General features: G+C 37.4%; 1 protein-coding gene across 1 annotated transcript in view; it reads left to right on the top strand.

The window, feature by feature from the left end:
• LOC123662810 (neuropeptides capa receptor-like) overlaps positions 1 to 14,655 on the top strand; it is an 86,304-nt gene that overhangs the window by 27,122 nt on the left and 44,527 nt on the right. The window lies entirely within an intron of this gene.

Below are 14,655 nucleotides of genomic sequence, written 5' to 3'. Positions count from 1 at the left end.
TTTATTTCCTCAACGCATTCTTTAACAACGTGTAATCTAACGACGCATATCTGAATGTTGTTATTATTATGTTAATAACCATGCTATAAGCTAGCTTCACACTATAGATAAAGACGTTGTAGTATATTTAGTATCAGCATTGCACCCGTGCGAAGACGGGATGAGTCGCTAGTTGTAAATAAACGAATCAAATAACGCCATCTATCGGGACGCAAAACGTAACTAGGTCATTCGTTCAGTAGATTTTACATCTCAATTTTTTTTTATACCAGGGGCCTTATTATGAAAATCGATACTTAAAGAGTAAACTTCAAAAAATATAGTTTTATCCACTATCATCAAATTAGATCATCTCACTGTTTCTTTCGAGGCACTAAGGTCCCCTAGAACATTTATTAGCGGGAAAATTGTTCTTCATTAGACCAGATTAAGCCCGGGATCTTGTGGGTAAGTATAATTCCTTGCAATCTATTCGCCATCTTAATTTAAGTCCAAGCAAGTAAGTATTTAATATTGTGGGCAGTCTGTAATTAAAGCAGACATTCTTTTTTACCGACTTCCAAAAAAGGAGGAGGTTCTCAATTCGATTGTGTTTTTTTTAAATATATTTTACCTCAAAAGTTTTGACCGGGTGAACCGATTTCGATTTTTTAATATTTTATGCGTTATATCCAATTTGACTACATTTTCGTCAACGTACGTTGTATTATAGGGCATAACTTTTCACTGGATATACCTACCGATTTTGATTATCCTTGATTTAATCGAAAGCTGATGCTTGTTATATGGTCTTATTTAATCGAGATTTGATGAATACTTTTTGAGTAATCTTTGATAACGTGTATTTGCTTACGTTGCACATTACTTGTCGATGTAATTGAAGTCGGTTTTTTTACGTTTGCGAGCAAACACAATTATTACGACTTATTAATATAATTAATAATGACACTTTACATTATTATATAACCACAGCTGGACATAGACCTCCACAAGTTTCGCCATTTTTGGCTCGAACCGCAGGGCTGGCTTTCTCGCACCGGAGACGTTGATGTCCATCTTCGATCTGTGTATTTGATAGCCAGCAAATGGATGGTTATCCCGCCATCGATCGGATTTCTATTTACAATGCACAATATAAGAACTAAATATTTACAGGTATTTGCTGGTTGATTATTATTATTGATATTTTATAATAACAACCGATCTGGTGTAGTGGTGCAAGTAGTCACCCAAAACACCGACGGTTTAGGGGTTCGATTCCCGCCTAGGATGGATATTTGTGTTTGTAAAAATATTTCTTTCCGGTTTGGCTGCCAGTCCTTGTGGCTCTCCCTACCGTGCCTCGGAGAATACGTTAAACCGTCGTATAAACCTGATAGCGATCGTTGCTCATAGTAGGGAACATATCCGAAAGCCCGCAGTGGAGCAGCGTGGTGGATTAACCTCCAATCCTTCTCCCACGTGGAGAAAGAGGCCTATATCCAGCAGTGGGATGTTAAAGGCTTAATGTGATATTGTACATTAGCGTATATTCTTCTAACATGGTGAGATCAAATACTTTTTTTTTTAAACATTTCAAGCCTAGTTGAAAACATGTAGAATAACTGACAAAACCGCCAAAAATGGCGTGAACTCATGTGTGTGCCCATAGTCACCACGCTGGGCAGGCGGGCGGTGACCGCAGGGCTGGCTTTGTCGCACCGAAGACGCTGCTGCCCCTCTTCGGCCTATGTATTTCAAGGCCAGTAGTTGGATAGTTATCCCGCCATCGGTCGGCTTTTTAAGTTCCAAGGTGGTAGCGGAACTGTGTTATCCCTTAGTCGCCTCTTACGACACCCACGGGAAGAGGGTACGAGGGTTCTTTACTGCCCTAGCGACACAGCGTTTAATATGTAACAGAATAAGGAAATAATAGCCTAATATAACGCTAGCAAGATATATAGCCGATAATTTATTCAGAGCACTTTCTTACAGAAAATAGAAAATAAAAGTTTATATCGAATGGTTGGGTCAAACCGTATTAAAAAGACTTAACATATTTATTGCGGTTTTAGTCTATGTTTTATTCATATTTACGGAAATTTCTTTTTGAGATTTTCACAAACGCGGTCACGATAACCGCGAGTCTCAAAGGGGCTCAACAGACTGAATGCGTTGTAGGACAATGCGGTTAGGGAACTATGAAGAATTGACATGTATTTGTGATACAGTAGTTAGACCCACAGATGTTTTTCGTTAGTGCTAACTCTCAAACGCGTACAGTTTAAATAATCGTAACGTTATCATTTGCAATTTTCTGATTTTTTTTTATTTCGTAAAATAAAGTGTTAAAAAACTTTAAAAAAATATTAATTAAATCGGTAACACCGTTTTAAGTAAGGGCGTGGCTGTGGAAATAAGGATTCCCGAGAGGGAAAAAGCTACATGAACCCTAAATAGTCTGAAAATAGTGAATGACTTCGACAGCATATGTAGGTATACTTGACAAAGGGTTGCCGGGTTGCATAGTAACAGTAACAAATTTTTTTTACATGCAAATTTGCATGTATACAAAAATTTATCTCACATGAATTGAACAACAGAGGATTGTCATTCTAATAGGGATTGCAAAAAACAAAGCATTTTTGTGGATAAATAGTTTTAAAATAATCGAAATATGTCAAATTTCGATTGCAAAAACCATTAAAAAAACTTTAAAGAAAGACATTCATACAGTCCTTTTACCAATATGTATTAATTATGGTTACTTACATTATAAAAATTTGTTTGGTGGAACGTGCTAATAATAACTACATCATCATCATCATCATTACAGCCTATACAGTCCACTACTGGACATAGGCCTCCACAAGTTTACGCCAAAAATAACGTGAACTCATGTGTTTTGCCCATAGTCACCACGCTGGGCAGGCGGGTTGGTGACCGCAGTACTGGCTTTGTCGCACCGAAGACGCTGCTGCCCGTCTTCGGCCTGTGTATTTCAAAGCCAGCAGTTGGATGGTTATCCCGCCATCGGTCGGCTTCTTAAGTTCCAAGGTGGTTGTGGAACCTTGTTATCTCTTAGTCGCCTCTTACGACACCCACGGGAAGAGAGGGGGTGGCTAAATTCTTTAGTGCCGTAGCCACACAGCACGTAATAACTAAAACTAAATAACTACAGATTCCAATTAAAATATACTTTTATTGTCTAATAGCCCGATTATCGAGGAAGACTAGGCTATATAGCACCATGCTACGACAATGGAATCTGTTTATAAATATAACAGTAGCCGCGTCCAGTGCGAAGCGCTCTTTAAGTCTATCTGCCCGAGTAACTTGGATCGTAACGAAGCTTCACCGTGGTCGGTATTAGTTCCCATGGTTGCTTTGTCTTCTGACAGAGATTCCTTTAAAAGGTTCTGTGGTCTAATTGTAATCTTCCTAACAGTTGTTTCTGTTTTATATGTAAAAGTCCTTGAACCACAATAAGCGCAAAAATACATAGAAAAAATGTAAATATATTGAACACACGCGAATGGTCATGTACTGTGAGGCTACGGTACTAAAGAATATAGCCACCCCCTCTCTTCCCGTGGGTGTCGTAAGAGGCGAATAAGGGATAACACAGTTTCGCTACCACCTTGGAACTTAAAAAGCCGAATGGTGGCGGGATAACCATCCAACTGCTGGCTTTGAAATACACAGGCCGAAGACGGGCAGCAGCGTCTTCGGTGCGACAAAGCCAGCCCTGCGGTCACCAGCCCGCCTGCCCAGCGTGGTGACTATGGGCAAAACACATGAGTTCACGTTATTTTTGGCGTAAACTTGTGGAGGCCTATGTCCAGCAGTGGACTGTATAGGCTGTAATGATGATGATGATGATTATGAATGGTCATCTGTTCCTTAGGTATGTAACTTAATAATTGTTTTTATGTTACAGTCGGCTAAGAAATATGTAATTTTTATTAATATAAATATCGTATGGTTTATGAATAAACCTTGTATCGTACACCCATTTTATCCGCATACCCGTAGATCCGCAGTAAGCTCCGATCTTTCTGCATGAAGAAAGAGGCCCATGCCCAGCAGCGGGATGCCACAGGCTGAACCAGTATCCGCATTAGTGGTGCCTGTTTTAATTTCACTTGGCGTAGCATGTACTTATTGAAACCAAGTAAAAATTATAGGAATCAGTTCGAACGATCTCTTTTAGTACCTAGCAGTATATTAATACGAAAATTCCATATAAATGTTTTAAATTATTAAATGTTTTTATTTTTATTTTTGTGTAGTATATACCACCACGTGTTGGCGCAATGGTCATAGCACTGGTTTGTGGCTGTTGCGCTGGCCGTTGCGTGTTCGATCCCCGCACATAACAAACATTTGTATTGGCCATACAGATGTTTGCCGTGGTCTGAGTGTTTGTGCAGTCCTTGTGGGTTTTTCCACTGTACCTCGGAGAGCACGTTAAGCAGTCGGTCCCGGTTTTTATCATGTACACCTGATAGCGATAGATACTCATTGTAGGATATATCCGCTATCCCGCATCGGAGCAGCGTGGTGGATTAAGCCCAGCAGTGGGATGTTATAGTCTTTTAATTTTTTGTCTTAGCTTTATGTAAATACTGTAATAAAAGAATATTGTTTAAGTTGTGTCGAATGTTTAATTAAAATACAAAAAATAAAATTAATTTCGTAAGTATACAGGATTTAATGAGAATGGATGAAAACATTTCTATGATGTCTAGGTCTATAAATAGATTAATTAAATTTAAGGAATGTTTGAGTAGGAGATAATGGATATTGTCTTAGTAACTTATCTTAGAAATAATAATTAGAAAGATAAGTAGAACATATTTTATTGAAATAAATAAGACGAGCAAGGCAAGAGCAACGCCCTTTAATAAAAAGGTAGAAAAAAGGGTACAAAATTTACAGCAATGATCAATACAAATAAATAAAATTGTATTGTCTGTTTGTAATATTAAAATAAGCGATTTTTACTAAATGCATATGGATGTATACACAGTACATATATCAAAATATTTTTTTTTACAATTTTTGTCTATCTGTCTGTCTGTCTGTCTGTTTGTTCCGGCTAATCTCTGAAACGGCAGTACCGATTTTGACGTGACTTTCACTGGCAGATAGCGGATGTAATAAGGAGCAGCTTAGGCTACTTTTATTTTAGAAATTTATTTATTTTGTAGTTCTACGAACGGAAAAATGTTTTTTTTTATTTCACGTGGACGAAGTCTGGATGAAGTAGCAGGGTAGTAATTAAATAAATAACCTATTTTTATATAAATAAAATTCTCCTTGTTTTAGTCTTGTGACTACTTAAGCGCTTTGTGAGGCAGTTAAACAAAATTAGTCTCTATAAGTGTGCTACTATTTTAAATCACACACAAACAAATAAAGGTAGGATGTGCTCGTATAATGTTGGCACGGACTAATTTGAGATAGTATTTTAGTTTTTTTCCTCCTTCGCTCCCTCATGTACTTTGTTATCCTAATATCATTTTTAAGGTATATTTTCCAGCCATTATAATAACCCACAGATAATTTATCAACTCTGTATTTCGTAACTGTCACAGATAACAAAATTAATTTTGGAAATACGACAGAAAAACAAGAAATTAATGTTTTGTTATAAATTGAATTAAGAAACATAAAAAAATACTTAACTTTGGATCGTAATGGAAGTATAATTATAAAATTATATATATATATATATATATTCTTTATTGCACTTTAAAAAAAAATCATAATTACAAGTCATTATTACAAAAAATGTTGGCAAGGGCGAACTTATCTCTGTAAGAGATCTCTACCAGTCTACCCATGGTGGTGAGAGAAGATGTTATCGCGGGACTCATAAGCGCATTTGTGATAAAGTGAAAAAAAAACTGAACAAAAAGTTAAAAAATAATAAAAAAAGCCATATACTTAATTTTCTATATATACATTCAAAATTAGTGATATAAAATACATATATACTTAAATACATGCACAGTTACATGCACATATACATGCATACATACCCACATACATACCTACACATATACATACATAAATACATACATACATATATATTTATTATATTATAATAGTCCTGAATAATTTAATTGTAGTTATTGTTAAACTACCATCGTTTTGAAATGTAGATTATGCTGACAAGAATTACTAATATATTATAGAAGTTTTAAAACTACAATAAAACCACGTAGTCAATAAAATGTGAAAACATTATATATTCAGACTTTGCATTTCACGTTCTATTGAACACATATTCAGCGAGATTCTGCACATTTGTCCGGGAACGGCGCAGACTAAAGACTAGACGAATGTCAATTATCTGATGTAAAGCCTTTGAACTTCCTATCTCTGAGTGCAGACCTATATTCCTTATGGCAGACTTGTAGATGTAACTTCATTCAAATTTATCTCGAGAAATTCACGAGAGCATAATCTCTTTTCTATAATAATATTATAAAGAGGTAAAGTTTCTAACTTTGTTTGTATGTAGGGGGTAATCTTCGCAAATACTGATCCGATCATGAGAATTCTTTCACTAACAGAAAGCTACACTATTCAGGAGTGACATAGGCTATATTTTATTGTAATTGAACAAAAAATTTAGTAAATAAGAAAAAGATTAAAATATAATATCAAAATGGTAAATAAACTAGTGCCATCTATCGCTATTAGAAAACAATTTATTAGTCTTTCGACGTTATTAAATTAGTCTTATTTTAGTCTATCGACGACGTTTCCTCGATTTTTGATAGATGGCGTTGGAACAACATATTATATATTTAGGTGTTATAAAATTTGTTCTTTAAAGTATGTTATTTAGTTAATATAATAATAATTAACGCCCAACGAAGTGGGCACGGGTCGGCTAGTACTTAATAAAGGGTGCTAGACCGGAAAATGGTGATTGTTTTTCTATTCTGTAATATACAGCACGCCTTCGGATTTCGACTGTTATTGGATTAAAATTAAATACTAAAATAAATAATACGTTAATTAGATCCCAACATGGGTTATTGGACGCTCAATAATAGGACAAAATACAGTAAATATATGTTTTGTACAAATAAACGAGGTTGAGAAGATCGAAAGATGAATCGAAAATTCCTAATAACCATATTATTTATTTAACTTTATAGCGTGCACGTATAGTGAAGAATAAACATCTTATATGTCTCTTTCATTCTCATCAAATTTTTACCATCAGTTCAAACAAATTCCAATTAGCTATTAAGCTATTCATGCTTCTTGAGCAGCTGATAACTGGACATCGCTCTGGTGTTGTGAAGCATGCGCCGCGGGCATAAACACAACGCTCGGGATGGATATTTGTATTTGTATAAATACTTCTTTCCGTTTTGGATGTCTGTCTTTGTGGAACCTCACCGTGCCTCGGAGGGCAGGGAGGTCCGGTTGTTATTACAAATACCTGATAGCGATTGTTACTCATAGAAGATAACATATCCGCCAACCCGCAGTGGACCAACGTGGGAAGTAATTCACTCATGTGTGTTTGAAAATATTTTATCACTTCACTGACTTATCATTTTCTGGATGTATCCATAATATGAAAGTAATTTAACAACAATGTACCAAGACCTAGGCTATGGATTTATCCGTTTTTCACTGCTTCTGTAAAAATTGACGTCATTTCATTTCTTTTATAACTAAAATAGTGAAATAAATCGATAAACCTATTTTATGAAATAAAAGTTAATATTACCATTTATTTAGTTTAATTATGCCCAAAATTTGGAAAAAAAATTAAGATTTTTATATTTCTATAAATAAACACTTAACACTCAACGGCGTCCACTAAAATTTGCTCCTGTCGGGAGTGCGGAAAACCAATACACAAGCAAAAATACCCAGACCATGGCTAACATTTTTATGGCCAATACTTAATGTATGTCATGTGCGGGGAATCGAGCCCGCAACCGTCAGCGCACCGGTGCTGTGACCGTTGCGTCAACGCGTCGTCATCGTACAGACAAAAAGTCGTTTGAATATACATTCATCATTACAGCCTATACAGTCCACTGCTGGACACAGGCCTCCACAAGTTCACGCCAAAAATAACGTGAACTCATGTGTTTTGCCATAGTCACCACGCTGGGCAGGCGGGTTGGTGACCGCAGTACTGGCTTTGTCGCACCGAAGACGCTGCTGCCCGTCTTCGGCCTGTGTATTTCAAAGCCAGCAGTTGGATGGTTATCCCGCCATCGGTCGGCTTCTCAAGTTCCAAGGTGGTTGTGGAACCTTGTTATCCCTTAGTCGCCTCTTACGACACCCACGGGAAGAGAGGGGGTGGCTAAATTCTTTAGAATATACATTGTACAGACAAAATGTCATTTTAAAGTCTTCGGTTTACGCTTGCCGCAGTATTCATATTTGACATTTGAATTCGATTGACTGTCGAAATAAAACATTCGATTCAATACGATTTCACGGAGTATTGTTTATGGAGGAATTTAGATGTGATTATTCTTCAATAATTTTTTCAATGTCAAATTAATTATTCATTCAGAAAGATTGGAATCCGAAATGTTAATATAAAATAAAACTTGAATTGCTTCGACAGAATTAAGAAATGATAAAAAAGTTGAAACATTAAAATAAAATTAAGACATGCAACCTTTGATCGAAGTGAATTCTGTGTTTTTACAAATATTTGTTCGTTAGTCTATGATGATTTTAAGCACTCACGGTCTATCGCGCTTTAAAAAGCACACAACGCTCTCGATCCATATATATGATAGTTATTGATAGTTATTACTTTAGGTCGAGAAACTGACAGAGCCGCTTTATAGAAAAGATGCCTGTCTAGTTTTATAAAGGCTGTTATCGAAAATACTCTACTTCGAACGTATTTTTGAGATTCTGCGAAAACTTGAGACGGTGACGTTATATATATTTTTTAAATCAAATAACATTTCAAGGAAATAACAATTGAAGTAAAGAAAGATGAAAATTTCTGCGCTCGTGTGAAAAATTTCAGTTTCGCGGAAAATAAAATTGAATAAGAACGAAGTGGCTCAACCGGTGATCACGTCATGATCCAATTGTGACTTAGTATTTCAAGATTTTATTTATCTACTAGCGACCCGCCCCGGCTTCGCACGGGTGCAATGCTTTTACTAAATATACTAAAAAATATCTTTATTTATGTTGTGAAGCTAGCTTATAGCATGGTTATTAATATAATAACAACAAAATCCAAATATGCGTCGTTAGATTACACGTCGTTACAGAATGCGTTGAAGAAATAAAGGTTCACTTCTCGTTCCCCGTAGGTGATAGCGTGATATTATGTAGCCTATATGTTGACCCGACTTCTTAATAATATTCGTGCCAAATTTGAAGTAAATCCATGCAGTACTTTTTGAGTTTATCCCGGACATACATACAGACAAACAGACAAAAATTCTAAAAACTATATTTTTGGCTTCGGTATCGATTGCAGATCACACCCCAAGTATTCTTTAAAAAAATATTTGTTAAGGAACGTCTCACATCTTGCGTTGCAACTCTTGGTTCACATCGTGTGGTCCGCACTTAATTTACCGGTCATCGGTGTGAAGTGTTTATAAACTGTGAGTGTAATAGACAATCAGTGATGTGACAGAACGTTGTGTATATAAGACAGTGATTTGACATTTGAACTTCTTTCCCATATTTCTTCTCGTCGTACGAAGTGTTTGCATAATAATGTAATTTTGTAATACAGCAATCTATTCTCTTCAATCTTTCATTTTCTCCATTTAAACAAACAACAATGCAATAAATACAAGCAACAAACAATACAACGAAACATTTGGCGCCCGAACAAAAGACTTCAAAACAAGATCCAAGGAACACATGGCCGACGTCTTCTGCCGAGCAGTGATGCACCTCGCAGCATGATAAGATAAGTGCCCTATATTCATCCAAACCCATGATTCCCAATCCTAATCAATCCTATTTTTAACAATTATGATTACCAATCCTAAATCCTAATCCATCCTAATCTCTTAAATTTATATTTCCTTTTTTCCTATTTCCATTTATATTGTTACGTGCTAGGGTTCGAAGGATTTGGAGAGAAAGACCTGCTGACACGTAACAGCTGGTGTCGGAAGTGAGATTTGGAGATACCATTGACTCCGAGAGAAGACTTTAAGGACGTCAAGGGCGTCAGGACAAGGGCCACAGGGGACCAAGCTCCGCCCACCGTGGACCAAGCCCCGCCCACTGACCCTGCCTATCATGCCCCGCCCACTGACCACGCCCACCAGGCCCCGCCCACTCGGGCTCAGGCCCGCCCACTCAGAGTCAGGCTCCGCCCACTCGGGCAAAGGCCCCGCCCACTCAGGCTCAGGCCCGCCCACTTTGTCTCAAGCTCCACCCACCGGACCCGCCCACCTTACCACGCCCACCAGCGACACCGTAGCTTCTACAGACTCTCAAGTGGCTCTTCAATTAGCAAGTTTAATTAAATTAATGGAGCTGCAAAAGGCTGAAATTCGTGGTGCTTTGCAAGAATCACAAGAGCAACAAAAGGCTGAAATTCGTGCTTTGCAAGAATCACAAGAGCAACAAAAGGCTGAAATTCGTGGTGCTTTGCAAAAATCACAAGAGCAACAAAAGGCCGAAATTCGTGGTGCTTTGCAAGAATCACAAGAGCAAACAAGCTTAAAATTGCAAGAATTACAAGAGCAACAAAAAGAGCTCCAAGAAAAAACGCTTTGGGCTGTAAAAGATGTTAGTGACGCGGTGACTAAGCTTCGAAAAGATGTCGACGTAGTGGAAGAACGAGCTACCGGGTTAAGATTGGATGTTGAAAATGTGAAAACCGGCCTCGCTGAACTACAGAAGAGAGTAGTACGCCTTGAAACCATGAGAATCGCGATGTCTAGTGGAACTACCGGAGTGGGGCAAGGAGCAAAAGTGAAAGTGCCTCCATACGACGGCACTACTTCGTGGAACGCTTATCGTCGACAATTCCAGACTGTTGCTACTGCCAACGGATGGACGGAAGAACAATGCCTAACCGCTCTCACTGTTGCGCTCAGGGGGTGAGCTTTGTCGGTTCTGGAAGCACTGCCACATACGGAAAATGGGTTCCAAGACTTGATGGATGCACTTGAATCCCGATACGGGGATAGACATCTGGAGCACGTGTTCCGTGCCCAACTGCGTGACAGAGTTCAACGCCCAGGAGAAGGACTACAACAATGGGCGTTGGAAATCGAAAAACTCGTTAGGAAGTCACACCCAGGAGCAGACACCAAGATGGTAGACACGAATATTGTTCAAGCATTTGTCGACGGAATCAAAGACCTGGAGGTCAGAGCTGCAGTAAGGCTTCGTCACCATACATCTTTAAAGGAAGCATTGGCGCATGCTTTGGAGGTCGAGGCTGTTCGCCATGACATACGGCATAAGATCCGCGAGGTTTCTGATGAAGTCAAGGTAGTTAAGGCTCCTACGAAGATAAGTTCTGGAGTCATGTGCTACAAGTGTGGCGAGAGGGGCCATCTTCAGCTCAACTGTCCGCAGAAGAAGACCCAGATAGCACGGATGAAAAGGATAGAGGAACAAATAGAGGAGCTGAAGAAGCAAAGGGCTTCGCCTCCTGCCCGGGATCAGGAGTATGACTTCAAGACAAAACACCGCAGCGGAAAGTTGTATGGGAATGCCGACGCACTCTCACGAAGGCCGTGTTCGGAAGACTGCAAACACTGTGTTAAGCAAGAATCTAATGAAGTAACATTAAAGCTCACAAGAACAAGTCCTTTGGGTATCTGGGAGAGTGATGCTATGAGGGAAGCTCAAGAAAGAGATGACGACCTTCGGCACATCATCACATGGAAGAAACGGGGTGACGTAAAACCCATCTGGAGTGAGGTTGCACCCACTGGCGCTGTCACTAAGGCGTACTGGGCTCAATGGGACAGTCTGATACTTCAAAACGGAATACTCTACCGGAAATGGGAGAAGACTAACGGCAGAGAGTTCCACCTTCAGATAATTGTCCCGAGAACGAGAGTACCAGATATTCTCCGTGAAATACATGATGGCGTGTTACGTGCTAGGGTTCGAAGGATTTGGAGAGAAAGACCTGCTGACTCTTTTCAAGACTTTATTCACTAACACTAGGTCCAACACAAAGCACTAGCGATGTCCTTAGTCGTAGCCAATGTCGTAGGTTTCACTGGTACCACTCTTGATCACTAGTTTTCACTCTTGAAGTCGCCTCGAAGATCGCTCAAACTGAACTCACTCGCCTCCCTGCGGCTATTTATATCGGCCGACAGTAGGCCCAGACCATTCTGGAAAGTTCGCGCATGTGCCCGGTTTTCGAGACTATACTTCTATAAAGTTCCACAGTAGTTCCTCTAACGCCATCTAGTATTGAGTAGAGAGTTTCATGCGGTCTCTGTCTTTGCGTGGTTTCAATGGTTGCCGCTAGATGGCGCTAGTTTCTTTGTGTGTCCTTAACAATATTTCAAAATTAGCATTCTGCTATTGCAAATTTACAATGATTTTTGGTTTAATTTCTTAATTGCCGTACTACAATAAACAAACACGTGTTCTTATATTCAATTTTCTTGTTCGAATTTCTTCATTTAATACAAATTTACAATAATGTTTTTCAACTTAACCTCTAAATTTCTTTCATCAATGCATTACAATTAATATTTCACAATAACTTCTTATTCCAAATTTCTTTCATTAAGACATTAAATTTAATATTTTATAACAGTAGTTTTTAATTTTCTTGCATATTATTTTCCAAATTTACTTTAAATTAAATTTAATGTTTTTATATTACTAGTTTAACCGCTTCAGATTTTTATTTATTTACTTTAAGGTGTGTCATACCTAATACAAATATTTTCCATACATTAATACAAATGTTTATTCAATACTTAATTCAATTTAATTACATTAACTTAACAACATAATTCAATTCATTTCAAAAATTAATTCAATTCATTTCAAAATTAATTCAATTCTAAAGGCAATATTGAACCTCAATCCTATTTATTGTGCGATGCTTAGACGATTTGGCCGACTATTTCAGCGTTGCGGTACATGAAGCGCACCAACGTGGTTGGGGCTTCTGCCATCTTGTCTTGCCGCTCCGTGCTGGTCTTCTATGTGTCTTCGATTGAGGAGCTTCAGCTAAGACATTTGCATCATTTCATTTTATTTTCTTTTCTTTTTTGAGGTGTCTTGTAATTAATTAACTTAAATTCAATAGTAGTTTATATTATTCTAGTTCATATTCATATTCAAATTCAAATAACTTTAGTATTAATCCAGTTCATATTCATATACAAATACAAATAACTTTAATATTATTCATATACAAATAATTTTAGTATTATTCTAGTTCATACAGTTTTCTATTTTCAATAATTACATACAAGTATTTTCTATCTATATTTTTCACAATGTCCGAACCTTCAGTATCAACTATGAACAAAGAATCCGGGACAAAGGTTTTAATTGTAAAGCGCAGTTCCATAAAGGGACAAATTACTAAATTCAAAAACTATTTAGACAAGATTACAAGGCAATCTCAACTGACGGGTATCGAAGTCGCTGAGCTTTCACTGAAGCTCAGTCGCTTTGAGAATCTGTCCGCTAAATATGATGAGCTGCAAACTCAAATTGAACTGATAAATGCTGACAATTTAGACGAAGAGCTCGATGAGCGTGAACGCATTGAGCAGGATTTCATATTATGTACCGCGATGGCAAAAAATATCATTGAAGAACAAAATGAATTAAAGAATTTAGAACAGGATAAGAGACGCCGTGAGTCCTTATTCCAAGATGCTCAATGTGGTCGCGATCATAATAATGAAAATTGTATAACCTTGCCGCAAATACAAATTGCAAAGTTTGATGGTTCGTTCTTCCGTTGGTTAGAATTTCGAGATACCTTTAATAATTTAGTTCACAACAATAGCCGCATTTCATTAATTCAAAAGTTTCATTATTTAATTTCTTATTTGGAAGGCGATGCGGCTCGGGTAATTTCAAACATTGAGGTTTCCGCAGCCAACTATAATAGCGCTTATCAATTACTTTATGAACGTTACAATAACAAAAGATTACTTGTAAATTATCATATTAAATCATTATTCAATATTGAAAAAATAAACCGCGAATCGGACACTTCATTACGCTCTTTAGTCGATCATGTTTCAAAAAATTTACGTGCTTTAGCTAACCTAGGTCAGCCTACTGATCACTGGGACACGTTAATTATACATTTGGTTTCATCTAAACTCGATACGCAAACACTTGTTAAATGGGAAGAGCAACGCAATAGTTTAGGTGAAATCCCTAGTTTAACCGAATTCAATAAATTTTTGATTGATAGGGCTTATGTTCTTGAATGTACGCGTCACAATAAGAATGATCAAGGTTCTAGTTTTCATAATAACATTTCAACAAATAACAATAGCAAAATGCAACATTCAAGGCCTGTCAATTATCCTTATAATCAAAATATTAAGCGTGATCGACCAATTTCAAATTCATTTATTCAAACTAATCAAAACGACAATAGCACTTCGTCTAGGTGTGTTGTCTGCAATCAAAATCATAGGATTTATGATTGCCAATTATTCAAATCAAAGT

Source organism: Melitaea cinxia, chromosome 19, assembly GCF_905220565.1.
Source record: "Melitaea cinxia chromosome 19, ilMelCinx1.1, whole genome shotgun sequence".
NCBI lineage: Eukaryota > Metazoa > Arthropoda > Insecta > Lepidoptera > Nymphalidae > Melitaea > Melitaea cinxia.
Note: the sequence above shows the minus strand (reverse complement) of the source record. Positions and strands in the feature narration are given on the sequence as shown.